Raw genomic sequence first — 12,695 nt, forward strand, 5'->3', positions numbered from 1 at the left:
CGGCCTGGATTCCGGACCGCCACCGCTCACTCGCGGGACCCTAATCGGCCCGCGGACCAGCCGGCGGATCCTCCGTGAAAGCCTATCCGCCTTCGCCGGTTCCCCGGCCGGCCACGGGTGGCGAGAATCCGGCCTCCTCGCCCGGAGCGCGCTTCGACTTGGGCGAAAAATGCACCAAGTGCCAAACCCCATTCATTTACAACGGCGTGTCCGCCAGAGGGCGCACTTCCTCCGGCCGGCGGGGCTCGTTAGAGAGCGCGTCCGCCTTGGCCGGTTCCCCGGCCGGCCACGGGTGGCGAGAATCCGGCCTCCTCGCCCGGAGCGCGCTTCGACTTGGGCGAAAAATGCACTAAGTGCCAAACCCCATTCATTTACAACGGCGTGTCCGCCAGAGGGCGCACTTCCTCCGGCCGGCGGGGCTCGTTAGAGAGCGCGTCCGCTTTCGCCGGTTCCCCGGTCGGCCGCGAACGGCGAAAAGCCGGCCTCTTCCCCCGGAGCCCGGTGGGCGAATTTTTTTTTTTTTTTTTTTTTCAAAGTGCCAACGGCTCTCGCGCCGCGCTGCGTCCGCCTTCGCCGGTTCCCCGGTCGGCCCGAACGAGCGAAAATTCGGCCTCTTGCCCCGGAGCCCGGTCGGCGAATTATTTATTTATTTATTTATTTATTTTTCCAAAGTGCCAACGGCTCTCGCGCCGCGATGCGTCCGCCTTCGCCGGTTCCCCGGTCGGCCACGAACGGCCAAAAATCGGCCTCTCCCCCCGGAGCCCGGTCGGCGAATTATTATTTATTTATTTATTTATTTATTTATTTTTCCAAAGTGCCAACGGCTCTCGCGCCGCGATGCGTCCGCCTTCGCCGGTTCCCCGGTCGGCCACGAAGTATTGCGCATGATTATACGCGATGTTAATATTTATTTAATTATTAAATAAATACATACATGTGTTTATTAATGATATACGCGATGTTAATATTTATTTAATTATTACCTATATTATGAATAAACTAACGGTGATTTTACACGATTTGACTACATACGTGACCGTGATATAGTGCCGAGGGCTCCCGCGCCGTCACGCGTCCGCCTTGGCACGGGTCGCCCGCGGCAGCGAGCGTTCGGCTCGCGGGGGTCCGCGGGGTGTTATTAGGGAGTGCGGCAGCCGTGCCGAGGCTCCGGCCGGCCGCCGGAAGTCCCGCGGGGGAGCGTCGGAGCTCCGCGAGGCCGGCCGGGGAGCCTCTTAGTCATCGCCCGCGCTCGCGGTGGTCCCGGTCGCTTAAAGTGCCACGGGAGGCGTAGCGATGCGAGTGAGTGTGCGCAAAGTGCGAGAGGCGGTGCATTTACGCGCCGTGTCCGCGAGAGGGAGGCAATTCCCCGTTGCGACCTCCGGGAGATCAGAGGGCCGCCGAAAAGGCTCGGCCGGGGTGCCTGGAGCCTCCTCGGGCGTCGAGTTAGGAGGGGGGCGCGCGGAGAACCGGCTGGATGTCCCCTGGAAGCTCAGCGGGCCGTGGGAAAGGCTTGGCCGGGGTGCCGGAAGCCTCGGCCGGCTTAAAAGTGAGGAGGAAAGCGCGCGGAGAACCGGCCGGAGGTCCCCTGGAAGCTCAGCGGGCCGTGGAGAAAGCTTAGCCGGGGTGCCTGGAGCCTCGGCCGGCTTAAAATGTGAGGAGGAAAGCGCGCGGAGAACCGGCCGGAGGTCCCCTGGAAGCTCAGCGGGACGTGGGAAACGCTTGGCCGGGGTGCCGGAAGCCTCGGCCGGCTTAAAAGTGAGGAGGAAAGCGCGCGGAGAACCGGCCGGAGGTCCCCTGGAAGCTCAGCGGGCCGTGGGAAACGCTTGGCCGGGGTGCCGGGAGCCTCGGCCGGCTTAAAACGTGAGGAGGAAAGCACCGGGAGAACCGGCTGGAGGTCTTCTGGAAGCTCAGCGGGCCGCCGAAAACGCGTAGCCGAGGTGCCGGGAGCCTCCTCGGGCGTCAAAAGTGAGGAGCGACGCACCCCCGAGAACCGCCCGGGTCCTCCAGCCACCGTTGAAAAAGACGTCGAGTCAGGCTACCTTAAGAGAGTCACAGTTACTCCCGCCGTTTACCCGCGCGGAGCGTCATCGCCTCCGCGAACCGTCAAAAATAAATAAATTCATAAATAAATAAATGTCAAGTGAGCCTACCTTAAGAGAGTCACAGTTACTCCCGCCGTTTACCCGCGCGGAGCGTCATCGCCTCCGCGAACCGTCAAAAATAAATAAATACATAAATAAATAGATGTCAAGTGAGCCTACCTTAAGAGAGTCACAGTTACTCCCGCCGTTTACCCGCGCGGAGCGTCATCGCCTCCGCGAACCGTCAAAAATAAATAAATACATAAATAAATAGATGTCAAGTGAGCCTACCTTAAGAGAGTCACAGTTACTCCCGCCGTTTACCCGCGCGGAGCGTCATCGCCTCCGCGAACCGTCAAAAATAAATAAATACATAAATAAATAGATGTCAAGTGAGCCTACCTTAAGAGAGTCACAGTTACTCCCGCCGTTTACCCGCGCGGAGCGTCATCGCCTCCGCGAACCGTCAAAAATAAATAAATACATAAATAAATAGATGTCAAGTGAGCCTACCTTAAGAGAGTCACAGTTACTCCCGCCGTTTACCCGCGCGGAGCGTCATCGCCTCCGCGAACCGTCAAAAATAAATAAATACATAAATAAATAGATGTCAAGTGAGCCTACCTTAAGAGAGTCACAGTTACTCCCGCCGTTTACCCGCGCGGAGCGTCATCGCCTCCGCGAACCGTCAAAAATAAATAAATACATAAATAAATAGATGTCAAGTGAGCCTACCTTAAGAGAGTCACAGTTACTCCCGCCGTTTACCCGCGCGGAGCGTCATCGCCTCCGCGAACCGTCAAAAATAAATAAATACATAAATAAATAGATGTCAAGTGAGCCTACCTTAAGAGAGTCACAGTTACTCCCGCCGTTTACCCGCGCGGAGCGTCATCGCCTCCGCGAACCGTCAAAAATAAATAAATACATAAATAAATAGATGTCAAGTGAGCCTACCTTAAGAGAGTCACAGTTACTCCCGCCGTTTACCCGCGCGGAGCGTCATCGCCTCCGCGAACCGTCAAAAATAAATAAATACATAAATAAATAGATGTCAAGTGAGCCTACCTTAAGAGAGTCACAGTTACTCCCGCCGTTTACCCGCGCGGAGCGTCATCGCCTCCGCGAACCGTCAAAAATAAATAAATACATGAATAAATAGTCAAGTGAGCCTACCTTAAGAGAGTCGTAGTTACTCCCGCCGTTCGGCCGCTTAAAGTGCCACGGGAGGCGTAGCAATGCGAGTGAGTGTGCGCCAAGTGCGAGAGGCGGTGTATTTACTCGCCGTGTCCGCGAGAGGGAGGTAACTCCCCGTTGCGACCTCCGGGAGAGCAACGGGCCGCCGAAAACGCTCAGCCGAGGTGCTGGAAGCCTCGGCCGGCTCTCAAAGCGAGGCGCGAGGCACCGGGAGAACCGGCTGGAGGTACCCTGGAAGCTCAGCGGGCCGTGGGAAACGCTCAGCCGAGGTGCTGGAAGCCTCGGCCGGCTCACAAAGCGAGGCGCGAGGCACCGGGAGAACCGGCTGGAGGTCCCCTGGAAGCTCAGCGGGCCGTGGGAAACGCTCAGCCGAGGTGCTGGAAGCCTCGGCCGGCTCACAAAGCGAGGCGCGAGGCACCGGGAGAACCGGCCGGAGGTCCCCTGGAAGCTCAGCGGGCCGTGGAGAAAGCTTAGCCGGGGTGCCGGAAGCCTCGGCCGGCTTAAAATGTGAGGAGGAAACCGGCTGGACGTCTTCTGGAAGATCAGCGGGCCGTGGAAAATGCTAAGCCGAGGTGCTGGTTGTCGAATAAGGCTCCGCCATCTCGTAGAAGGTGCTAATAAAGTTCATATCCGCTCGGCTGGAGGTAATTGGCCCGCGGACCGGCCGGCGGGACCTCCGTGACAGCCTACCCGCCTGGCGGTGCCTCCTGGCCGGCGTGCATTCCGGGCCGCGACCGCTAACTTACGGGACCATAAATGGCCCGCGGACCAGCTGGCGGGACCTCCGTGACCGCCTATCCGCCTGGCGGTGCCTCCTGGCCGGCCTGGATTCCGGACCGCGACCGCTCACTCGCGGGACCCTAAATGGCCCGCGGACCAGCCGGCGGGACCTCCGTGACAGCCTATCCGCCTCCCGGTGGCTGCTGGCCGGCGCGGATTCCGGGCCGCGACCGCTAACTTACGGGACCCCAATTGGCCCGCGGACCAGCCGGCGGGACCCCCGTGACCGCCTATCCGCCTTGGCCGGTTCCCCGGCCGGCCACGGATGGCGAGAATCCGGCCTCCTCGCCCGGAGCGCTCGTCGGCTTCGGCGAAAAATGCACTAAGTGCCAAACCCCATTCATTTACAATGGCGTGTCCGCCAGAGGGCGCAGTTCCCCCCGCGGACCGGCCGGCGGGACCTCCGTGACAGCCTATCCGCCTGGCGGTGGCTGCGGGCCGGCGCGGATTCCGGGCCGCGACCGCTAACTTACGGGACCCCGATTGGCCCGCGGACCAGCCGGCGGGACCTCCGTGACCGCCTATCCGCCTGCGCTGGTTCCCCGGCCGGCGCGAATTCCGGGCCGCGACCGCTAACTTACGGGACCCCGATTGGCCCGCGGACCAGCCGGCGGGACCTCCGTGACCGCCTATCCGCCTGCGCTGGTTCCCCGGCCGGCGCGAATTCCGGGCCGCGACCGCTAACTTACGGGACCCCGATTGGCCCGCGGACCAGCCGGCGGGACCTCCGTGACCGCCTATCCGCCTGCGCTGGTTCCCCGGCCGGCGCGAATTCCGGGCCGCGACCGCTAACTTACGGGACCCCGATTGGCCCGCGGACCAGCCGGCGGGACCTCCGTGACCGCCTATCCGCCTGCGCTGGTTCCCCGGCCGGCGCGAATTCCGGGCCGCGACCGCTAACTTACGGGACCCCGATTGGCCCGCGGACCAGCCGGCGGGACCTCCGTGACCGCCTATCCGCCTGCGCTGGTTCCCCGGCCGGCGCGAATTCCGGGCCGCGACCGCTAACTTACGGGACCCCGATTGGCCCGCGGACCAGCCGGCGGGACCTCCGTGACCGCCTATCCGCCTGCGCTGGTTCCCCGGCCGGCGCGAATTCCGGGCCGCGACCGCTAACTTACGGGACCCCAATTGGCCCGCGGACCAGCCGGCGGGACCTCCGTGACCGCCTATCCGCCTCCGCTGGTTCCCCGCTCGGCGTGGATTCCGGACCGCGACCGCTAAATTACGGGACCCAAATTGGCCCGCGGACCAGCCGGCGGGACCTCCGTGACCGCCTATCCGCCTTCGCTGGTTCCCCGGTCGGCCACAGATGACGAATATTCGGCCTCTCGCTCTGGAAGTCCTGCCGACTTAGCCGAAAATTTTCTAAGTGCCATCGGCTCTCGCTCGGAAAAGTGTCCGCCTCGTCTGGTTCCCCAGCTCGGCCTCAGAATTCGAAAATTCGGCCTCTCTGAGGTACCAGGGGTAGGCTTTATGTACTTGGTCCCCCCAGTTAGTGTACTCATCACTTTACCCCCCTTTCGCAAAATATAGTCGGCACGTATGTGCAGAACTGTTTATTTTCATTTTAAAAATTTTCTAAGTGCCAGCGGAAGCTGTCACACGAACTGTCCGAGCTACCACGGTGCCCATCCCGGGCAGTGACGGCAAAAGGCCGATGTGTGTTTGATGGAAGTCTGAATAATTTCTAAGTGCCAACGGCTCAACCGCCGTAAAGTGTCCGCCTCGGCTGGTTCTCCCGGTCGGCCCGAACGAGCGAAAATTCGGCCTCTTCCCCTGGAGGTCCGGAACATTTTGGCGAATATTTTCAAAGTGCCAACGGCTGTTCCGCCGTAACGTGTCCGACCCGGCTGGTTCCTCCGGTCGGCCCGAACGAGCGAAAATTCGGCCTCTTCCCCTGGAGGTCCGGACGACTTTGGCGAATATTTTCTAAGTGCGAACGGCTGTTGCGCCGTAACGTGTCCGACCCGGCTGGTTCCTCCGGTCGGCCTGAACGAGCGAAAATTCGGCCTCTTCCCCTGGAGGTCCGACGACTTTGGCGAATATTTTCAAAGTGCCAACGGCTGTTGGGCCGTAAAGTGTCCGACCCGGCTGGTTCCTCCGGTCGGCCCGAACGAGCGAAAATTCGGCCTCTTCCCCTGGAGGTCCGGAACATTTTGGCGAATATTTTCAAAGTGCCAACGGCTGTTGCGCCGTAACGTGTCCGACCCGGCCGGTTCCTCCGGTCGGCCCGAACGAGCGAAAATTCGGCCTCTTCCCCTGGAGGTCCGGAACATTTTGGCGAATATTTTCAAAGTGCCAACGGCCGTTCCGCCGTAAAGTGTCCGACCCGGCTGGTTCCTCCGGTCGGCCCGAACGAGCGAAAATTCGGCCTCTTCCCCTGGAGGTCCGGACGACTTTGGCGAATATTTTCAAAGTGCCAACGGCTGTTGGGCCGTAAAGTGTCCGACCCGGCTGGTTCCTCCGGTCGGCCCGAACGAGCGAAAATTCGGCCTCTTAACCCTGGAGGTCCGTTCAAGTTTAACGAATAATTTCTAAGTGCTAACGGCTGTTGCGCCGTAACGTGTCCGACCCGGCCGGTTCCTCCGGTCGGCCCAGAACGAGCGAAAATACGGCCTCTTCCCCTGGAGGTCCGGAACATTTTGGCGAATATTTTCAAAGTGCCAACGGCTGTTGCGCCGTAACGTGTCCGACCCGGCTGGTTCCTCCGGTCGGCCCGAACGAGCGAAAATTCGGCCTCTTCCCCTGGAGGTCCGGAACATTTTGGCGAATATTTTCTAAGTGCCATCGGCTCTTCCGCCGTAAGGTGTCCGACTCGGCCGGTTCCTCCGGTCGGCCCGAACGAGCGAAAATTCGGCCTCTTCCCCTGGAGGTCCTGTCAAGTTTAACGAATATTTTCTAAGTGCCATCGGCTCTTCCGCCGTAAGGTGTCCGACTCGGCCGGTTCCTCCGGTCGGCCTGAACAAGTGAAAATTCGGCCTCTTCCCCTGGAGGTCCGGAACATTTTGGCGAATATTTTCTAAGTGCCATCGGCTCTTCCGCCGTAAGGTGTCCGACTCGGCCGGTTCCTCCGGTCGGCCTGAACGAGCGAAAATTCGGCCTCTTCCCCTGGAGGTCCTGTCAAGTTTAACGAATATTTTCTAAGTGCCATCGGCTCTTCCGCCGTAAAGCGTCCGACTCGGCTGGTTCCCGATGTCGGCCAGAACAAGTGGAAATTCGGCCTCTTCCCCTGGAGGTCAGTTGAAGTTTAACGAATATTTTCAAAGTGCCAACGGCTGCTCCGCCGTAAAGCGTCCGACTCGGCTGGTTCCCGATGTCGGCCAGAACAAGTGAAAATTCGGCCTCTTCCCCTGGAGGTCCGTTCAAGATTAACGAATATTTTCTAAGTGCCAACGGCTGCTCCGCCGTAAAGCGTCCGACTCGGCTGGTTCCCGATGTCGGCCAGAATAAGTGGAAATTCGGCCTCTTCCCCTGGAGGTCCGTTCAAGATTAACGAATATTTTCTAAGTGCCAACGGCTCTTGCGCCGAAAAGCGTCCGACTCGGCTGGTTCCCGATGTCGGCCAGAACAAGTGAAAAATCGGCCTCTTCCCCTGGAGGTCAGTTGAAGTTTAACGAATATTTTCTAAGTGCCATCGGCTCTTCCGCCGTAAGGTGTCCGACTCGGCTGGTTCCCGATGTCGGCCAGAAAAAGTGACAATTCGGCCTCTTCCCCTGGAGGTCCTTTGAAGTTTAGCGAATATTTTCTAAGTGCCAACGGCTCTTGCGCCGAAAAGCGTCCGCCTCGGCTGGTTCCCGCGGTCGGACACAAAATGTGTCAATTCGGCCTCTCTGAGGTACCAGGGGTAGGCTTTATGTACTTGGTCCCCCCACTTAGTGTACTCATCACTTTACCCCCCTTTCGCAAAATATAGTCGGCACGTATGTGCAGAACTGTTTATTTTCATTTTAAAAATTGTCTAAGTGCCAGCGGAAGCTGTCAAACGAACTGTCCGAGCTACCACGGTGCCCATCCCGGGCAGTGACGGCAAAAGGCCGATGTGTGTTTATGGAAGTCTGAATAATTTCTAAGTGCCAACGGCTCAACCGCCGTAAAGTGTCCGCCTCGGCCGGTTCCCCCGGTCGGCCAGAACGAGTGAAAATTCGGCCTCTTTCCCTGGAGGTCCGGAACATTTTGGCGAATATTTCCTAAGTGCCAACGGCTGCTCCGCCGTAAAGTGTCCGCCTCGGCTGGTTCCCCCGGTCGGCCAGAACAAGTGAAAATTCGGCCTCTTCCCCTGGAGGTCCGGAACATTTTGGCGAATATTTCCTAAGTGCCAACGGCTGCTCCGCCGTAAAGTGTCCGCCTCGGCCGGTTCACCCGGTCGGCCAGAACAAGTGAAAATTTGGCCTCTTCCCCTGGAGGTCCGGAACATTTTGGCGAATATTTCCTAAGTGCCAACGGCTGCTCCGCCGTAAAGTGTCCGACTCGGCTGGTTCCCCCGGTCGGCCAGAACAAGTGAAAAATCGGCCTCTTCCCCTGGAAGTCCGGCCGACTTAAGGCGAATATTTCCTAAGTGCCAACGGCTGTTCCGCCGTAAAGAGTCCGACTCGGCTGGTTCCCGATATCGGCCAGAACAAGTGAAAATTCGGCCTCTTCCCCTGGAAGTCCGGCCGAGTTAAGGCAAATATTTCCTAAGTGCCAACGGCTGCTCCGCCGTAAAGCGTCCGACTCGGCTGGTTCCCGATGTCGGCCAGAACAAGTGGACATTCGGCCTCTTCCCCTGGAAGTCCGGCCAAGTTTGGCGAATATTTCCTAAGTGCCAACGGCTGCTCCGCCGTAAAGTGTCCGACTCGGCTGGTTCCCGATGTCGGCCAGAACAAGTGAATATTCGGCCTCTTCCCCTGGAGGTCCGGAACATTTTGGCAAATATTTCCTAAGTGCCAACGGCTGCTCCGCCGTAAAGAGTCCGACTCGGCTGGTTCCCGATGTCGGCCAGAACAAGTGAAAATTCGGCCTCTTCCCCTGGAAGTCCGGCCGAGTTCGGCGAATATTTCCTAAGTGCCAACGGCTGTTCCGCCGTAAAGAGTCCGACTCGGCTGGTTCCCGATGTCGGCCAGAACAAGTGAAAATTCGGCCTCTTCCCCTGGAGGTCCGTTCAAGATTAACGAATATTTTCTAAGTGCCAACGGCTCTTGCGCCGAAAAGCGTCCGACTCGGCTGGTTCCCGATGTCGGCCAGAACAAGTGAAAATTCGGCCTCTTCCCCTGGAGGTCCGTTCAAGATTAACGAATATTTTCTAAGTGCCAACGGCTGCTCCGCCGTAAAGCGTCCGCTTCGGCTGGTTCCCGATGTCGGCCAGAACAAGTGAAAATTCGGCCTCTTCCCCTGGAGGTCCGTTCAAGATTAACGAATATTTTCTAAGTGCCAACGGCTCTTGCGCCGAAAAGCGTCCGCCTCGGCTGGTTCCCGATGTCGGCCAGAACAAGTGAAAATTCGGCCTCTTCCCCTGGAGGTCCGTTCACGATTAACGAATATTTTCTAAGTGCCAACGGCTCTTGCGCCGAAAAGCGTCCGCCTCGGCTGGTTCCCGATGTCGGCCAGAACAAGTGAAAATTCGGCCTCTTCCCCTGGAGGTCCGTTCAAGATTAACGAATATTTTCTAAGTGCCAACGGCTCTTGCGCCGAAAAGCGTCCGCCTCGGCTGGTTCCCGCGGTCGGACACAAAATGTGTCAATTCGGCCTCTCTGAGGTACCAGGGGTGGGCTTTATGTACTTGGTCCCCCCACTTAGTGTACTCATCACTTTACCCCCATTTCGCAAAATATAGTCGGCACGTATGTGCAGAACTGTTTATTTTCATTTTAAAAATTGTCTAAGTGCCAGCGGAAGCTGTCACGCGAACTGTCCGAGCTACCACGGTGCCCATCCCGGGCAGTGACGGCAAAAGGCCGATGTGTGTTTGATGGAAGTCTGAATAATTTCTAAGTGCCAACGGCTCAACCGCCGTAAAGTGTCCGCCTCGGCTGGTTCTCCCGGTCGGCCCGAACGAGCGAAAATTCGGCCTCTTCCCCTGGAGGTCCGGAACATTTTGGCGAATATTTCCTAAGTGCCAACGGCTGCTCCGCCGTAAAGTGTCCGCCTCGGCTGGTTCCCCCGGTCGGCCAGAACAAGTGAAAATTCGGCCTCTTCCCCTGGAGGTCCGGAACATTTTGGCGAATATTTCCTAAGTGCCAACGGCTGCTCCGCCGTAAAGTGTCCGCCTCGGCCGGTTCACCCGGTCGGCCAGAACAAGTGAAAATTTGGCCTCTTCCCCTGGAGGTCCGGAACATTTTGGCGAATATTTCCTAAGTGCCAACGGCTGCTCCGCCGTAAAGTGTCCGCCTCGGCCGGTTCACCCGGTCGGCCAGAACAAGTGAAAATTTGGCCTCTTCCCCTGGAGGTCCGGAACATTTTGGCGAATATTTCCTAAGTGCCAACGGCTGCTCCGCCGTAAAGTGTCCGACTCGGCTGGTTCCCCCGGTCGGCCAGAACAAGTGAAAAATCGGCCTCTTCCCCTGGAAGTCCGGCCGAGTTAAGGCAAATATTTCCTAAGTGCCAACGGCTGCTCAGCCTTAAAGTGTCCGACTCGGCTGGTTCCCGATGTCGGCCAGAACAAGTGAAAATCCGGCCTCTTCCCCTGGAAGTCCGGCCGAGTTAAGGCAAATATTTCCTAAGTGCCAACGGCTGCTCAGCCTTTAAGTGTCCGACTCGGCTGGTTCCCGATGTTGGCCAGAACAAGTGAAAATCCGGCCTCTTCCCCTGGAAGTCCGGCCGAGTTAAGGCAAATATTTCCTAAGTGCCAAGGGCTGCTCAGCCTTAAAGGGCCCGACTCGTCTGGTTCCCGATGTCGGCCAGAACAAGTGACAATTCGGCCTCTTCCCCTGGAGGTCTTTTCAAGTTTAACGAATATTTTCTAAGTGCCGACGGCTGCTCCGCCTTAAAGCGTCCGACTCGGCTGGTTCCCGATGTCGGCCAGAACAAGTGACAATTCGGCCTCTTCCCCTGGAGGTCCTTTCAAGTTTAACGAATATTTTCTAAGTGCCAACGGCTGCTCCGCCTTAAAGCGTCCGACTCGGCTGGTTCCCGATGTCGGCCAGAACAGGTGAAAATTCGGCCTCTTCCCCTGGAGGTCCGTTCAAGTTTGGCGAATATTTTCTAAGTGCCAACGGCTGCTCCGCCTTAAAGTGTCCGACTCGGCTGGTTCCCGATGTCGGGCAGAACAAGTGACAATTCGGCCTCTTCCCCTGGAAGTCCGGCCGAGTTTGGCGAATATTTTCTAAGTGCCAACGGCTGCTCCGCCGTAAAGAGTCCGACTCGGCTGGTTCCCGATGTCGGCCAGAACAAGTGACAATTCGGCCTCTTCCCCTGGAGGTCCTTTGAAGTTTAGCGAATATTTTCTAAGTTCCAACGGCTCTTGCGCCGAAAAGCGTCCGACTCGGCTGGTTCCCGATGTCGGCCAGAACAGGTGAAAATTCGGCCTCTTCCCCTGGAGGTCCGTTCAAGTTTGGCGAATATTTTCTAAGTGCCAACGGCTGCTCCGCCTTAAAGTGTCCGACTCGGCTGGTTCCCGATGTCGGGCAGAACAAGTGACAATTCGGCCTCTTCCCCTGGAAGTCCGGCCGAGTTTGGCGAATATTTTCTAAGTGCCAACGGCTGCTCCGCCGTAAAGAGTCCGACTCGGCTGGTTCCCGATGTCGGCCAGAAAAAGTGACAATTCGGCCTCTTCCCCTGGAGGTCCTTTGAAGTTTAGCGAATATTTTCTAAGTGCCAACGGCTCTTGCGCCGAAAAGCGTCCGCCTCGGCTGGTTCCCGCGGTCGGCCGTAATAGGCGAAAATTCGGCCTCTTCCCCTGGAGCGACCTCCAAATTTGGGCGAAATTTTTCTAAGTGCCTAAAGGTACCAGGGGTTTGGGTACCAGGGGTGCAGTACGAACTGGTCTTTTGTCAACCCATGTACTTTTTCTAGAGTACATGGGTTGGTCCCCCCACTTAGTGTACTCATCACTTTACCCCCCTTTCGCAAAATATAGTCAGAACGAGCATGGGGGACGCAATTGTTTTCCATGCAAATCAATTGGGCCTGGTCCGAGCGCTGGTAACGGCCGCCAGCAAGCGTCCCCTGCTCGGATAGCAGAACTGAAGAAGGCACGGCACTTCCAGAGAGAGAGAGAAAATTTTCTAAGTGCCACATTTCTCAAAAATTTTCAAAGTGCCACATTTCTCAAAAATTTTCAAAGTGCCACATTTCTCAAAAATTTTCAAAGTGCCACATCTCTCAAAAATGTTCAAAGTGCCACATCTCTGAAAAACTTTCTAAGTGCCACATCTCTGAAAAACTTTCTAAGTGCCACATCTCTGAAAAACTTTCTAAGTGCCACATCTCTGAAAAATTTTCTAAGTGCCACAGCACGGCTGTGAAATATTCAAAGTCCTACAGGCATTGGCAGAATCCGCGGACGGCCGTCTGCTCCCGGCGGCCGCCGCGAAGCTACTACCCCCTCCCGGGGACGGCTGTCTGCTCCCGGCAGCCGTCCTTACCCCCCTCCCCCGTTTGCACCGCCTGAAGTTAGACCCGCCTTGGTAGGGCCCCCACCGGCCCCGGCTCGCCGGCGTT

Source organism: Syngnathus scovelli, unplaced genomic scaffold (genome assembly GCF_024217435.2).
Source record: "Syngnathus scovelli strain Florida unplaced genomic scaffold, RoL_Ssco_1.2 HiC_scaffold_163, whole genome shotgun sequence".
Taxonomy (NCBI): Eukaryota; Metazoa; Chordata; class Actinopteri; order Syngnathiformes; family Syngnathidae; genus Syngnathus; species Syngnathus scovelli.